Source organism: Physeter macrocephalus, chromosome 11 (assembly GCF_002837175.3).
Source record: "Physeter macrocephalus isolate SW-GA chromosome 11, ASM283717v5, whole genome shotgun sequence".
NCBI classification, from domain to species: Eukaryota; Metazoa; Chordata; class Mammalia; order Artiodactyla; family Physeteridae; genus Physeter; species Physeter macrocephalus.
The window spans coordinates 166,589,316-166,592,975 of record NC_041224.1 but is presented as its reverse complement, the minus strand read 5'-3'; the positions used below and the strand labels follow the sequence as shown (position 1 = coordinate 166,592,975).

General features: G+C 33.8%; 1 non-coding gene across 1 annotated transcript; it reads left to right on the top strand.

Annotated features, from left to right (window-relative positions):
- Positions 1 to 2,064: 2,064 nt before the first annotated feature.
- Positions 2,065 to 2,146, top strand: LOC112066848 (small nucleolar RNA SNORD83). The gene has a single exon (XR_002892924.1). It is a non-coding gene; the product is annotated as a small nucleolar RNA SNORD83 (small nucleolar RNA).
- Positions 2,147 to 3,660: the final 1,514 nt, after the last annotated feature.

Here is a 3,660-nt window from a genome sequence, read left to right as displayed (position 1 = left end):
ACATTCACTAGTTCAATGGCAATATAAAAATTAATCATTAGTAAAGAAAATATGTTTTCTTTGATTTATTAATTTAAAACCAATGAATGAATTTTGTACAGAGTCGTCTTTTGGTCCCATTCCTATAATTCTGAGTAATTTCCTGGAAAGCCTTAACAGTCTGATTATCTGTTAAGTTATACCAGTGTTATTTTATTAACTCAGAATGTTCGTTATTCAATGCAAAGCTTTGATATTATGGCAAATGGCATTTCTACAGGAGGATTTCCTATCTAATGATGGAGAAAGTTAGATGATTTATTCTATTTTATTCTGAAAAATTAAAAAAACATGCCATTAAAATGGCTTTCAGTGAAAGACAATGACACAGAGAGAATACTAAAATAAAAATAAAATATAATGTGGAAATAAATAAACTGTGGAAAGATGACAGTAATCCAACAGAGTCAAAGTTTTTTATTGTATGGGGGCAGAAAATTAAACAATTGCTTTAATTATGGTAACTAAAAAATATTGAAATATGGTACATTATCTAATTCACATTACCTTAACTAAGAAAGCTCAGCATGAAAGAAGAATTTTTCCCTGCCTATGAATTCTTTAAAGATATTTTCACATTAATTTTATATGAGACAATGGATCACATAATTGACAATTTCTCCAGTCTTTCTATCAGTTAGGAGTCTTTCAGGTGCAAGTGGCAAAAGAAGCTAAGAAACAAACCAAAATTCACTGCCTCCCTTAATTGCAAGTCAAAAAGCAGATTGACTGGACTCAGGCCTTGAACTAGGTAAGCAAGATGTATTTCTTCATTCTTTTCCAACTGTGTTGTTTTCATTTCCCTGTCATCACAAGATGGCTTCTAGGCGTTTCCAGGTTGAAACCCTGCAGCCAAGAGTCTTTCCAGTCAAAATCTTCATTTGTCTTTTAAACCTGATAATATGCTGATGTCTCCTATGGCCACTCCATCCAGGAGCATTAGATCCCTCTACTTAGGGATGGTACTGGCTCCACTGAAAGAACATGGATGAGACTGAAGGAGAGAGAGCCTCCCAGTGAGAGATTAGGAAATTAGGATGAAGGTAACCATTTCTTTGTCTCTTTCTCTTTAAATTTTTGGAAATGTTTTCTATATTCACAAATATTTCATGTTGTTATTGTATATGTATTCATTTTTGTTGTTTTTGCAACGAATATATTGTTGAATCTCCTATCTAGAGCAACATGACACAGCACAGAGAATGCATATATGTGAAGACAGAGGTAAAGGGGTGTCAGATGAGGCCATAATTCTTTGAAATTTTGCACCAGTCTTTGGAGAGGGCTTTGGATTTCTGCTGGCCATGGAATGTTCTGGTTCTTGATAGGGGATCCCCCAACTGAATTGTGAGTTTTACTTACATTTTGAGTCATAGCAATATTGACAATGGCATGAGGAATGGGACTTGGTAAACTAGAAACACATTTTTTGAACAAGTGAAACTAGTTTGAGGAAGATCTTATCGAAAAAACTGAGCAAACATTTTGGCTAACCCAATATATCTCTTTTTCCTCAATTGATATTTGAAGTCATAAAAAATTAAATATGGGTAAAACATAGTAAGCAATTATAAAACATATCCACCAACACTTGAATCTTACTATAGCACAATAGCTGTACAGTAAACGTACGTTTTGTCAAATTGAATCTCGATCAAGTATAATTACTTATGGAGGTGACACAAGATCATTATTAAAAGCTGGTTTTGTCAGCAGGATGCAGGCGTTCTAGAAGTTCTGACCTCAATATATATGTAAATGTGCGAGTTAAATTCTTAAATGTAGCTCTCAGAGACAAAAGTCAAAGCCATCTTAAAAAGAATGCTGATTACATTGAATAAAATGTTGTTCTTAGGTCTTCTACAATTACACAACATACAACGTGATTTATTTTTAATATACCATCTTCATATTTTCCATTAAAGATTCCTTAGACCTTTTTCCATTGGAATATGTTCATTTTTATTTTTTAAAATCAATAGATAATTTGTGATATACTGAAGAGACACAAATACCAGCTCGTTAGGCTATTGATATTTTCACTTTAAATTGTGAGCTCATAGAATGCAGTGTCCACATTTGTATCTCTCACACTTAACTGATGCCTTGAACATCACAACCATGCAATAAATGACTTTGAACTTAACAGAAATAAGACTAAGGAGCCAGTTGTGCATTCCTGGTACTTCATACTTAACAACTGCATCAGCCCATTTCTTACACATTTTGTTACCTGATACTTTTTATATGTCTATAAAAAAAATCAATACATGATTTGTGATACTTTTAATGGATACTAAACTAATAAAAGAGCTTTACTTTATCAGACAAATTAGGGCCTGGCACAGATTTAATAAATGTTTATTGAATGAATTCATTTCAAAGTCACCTTGAATCTGGAACAATCATTATTTTGTCAAATTCCTGGATACAAACAAATCAGGCATAAAATAGATATAACATATTTAGTATTTTATCTTTTGTCAAAAGTTTATGGCACGCCAAAGCAAACACAAACCAAGTCACCTTGCAAGGCCATAAATTGGAGGACTGGATGAGCCTGAGTTATAATTTGATTTAATTTATGTAAAATTTCTTCACTAAGATGTCAGAGATTCATTCATTAGGTGTCAGGATCCAGAGCAAATAGACTGTATTGTAAGAAAACATTTTATTCTATGCAAAACTCCAACCCTATCAACCCAATGAATTTCATGGGACAATAAATTATTAAATAAGTTACCTTTCCATACTGATATTCCTTAATATACTGAACTCCCATTATATTTGAAAGATTTTCATTCTATAAGAAATTGATTTCAATCTCCATTCTTCTAAATCCTGTTTTGATTAAAATGTTTCATCCAGACTAGTGGTCCCCACATTTGATGGATCATCAAAAGCTTTTAAAAATACAAAGCTGGGCATATACCCTGAGAAAACCAAAATTCAAAAAGAGTCATGTACCACAATGTTCATTGCAGCTCTATTTACAATAGCCAGGACATGGAAGCAACCTAAGAGTCCATCGACAGATGAATGGATAAAGAAGAAGTGGCACATATATACAATGGAATATTACTCAGCCATAAAAAGAAATGAAATTGAGTTATTTGTAGTGAGGTGGATAGACCTAGAGACTGTCATACAGAGTGAAGTAAGTCAGAAAGAGAAAAACAAATACCGGATAGGGAAGGTGAGAGGGAGACACAAGAGTAAGGAGATATGTATATGTATAACTGATTCACTTTGTTATAAAGCAGAAACTAACACACCACTGTAAAGCAATTACACTCCAATAAAGATATTAAAAAATATATAGAAAGCTTTATTTTTTTAAAATAAAAACCTTTTCCCCAGAGATTCTTTTATAGTAGATCTTGGGGGCCCCAGGAGTTTCTCAGGATGAGCCAAAGAAGGGGAACCATCAATGTGGTTTCAGTTATGAGCCAAGAGTACTTGCCCAAGATTAGAGTCAAAGAGTGGATTTATACCTGTATTTTTTTTTTTTTTTTTTTTTTTTTTTTTGGTATGCGGGCCTCTCACTGTTGTGGCCTCTCCCGTTGCGGAGCACAGGCTCCGGACGCGCAGGCTCAGCGGCCATGGCTCACGGGCCCAGCC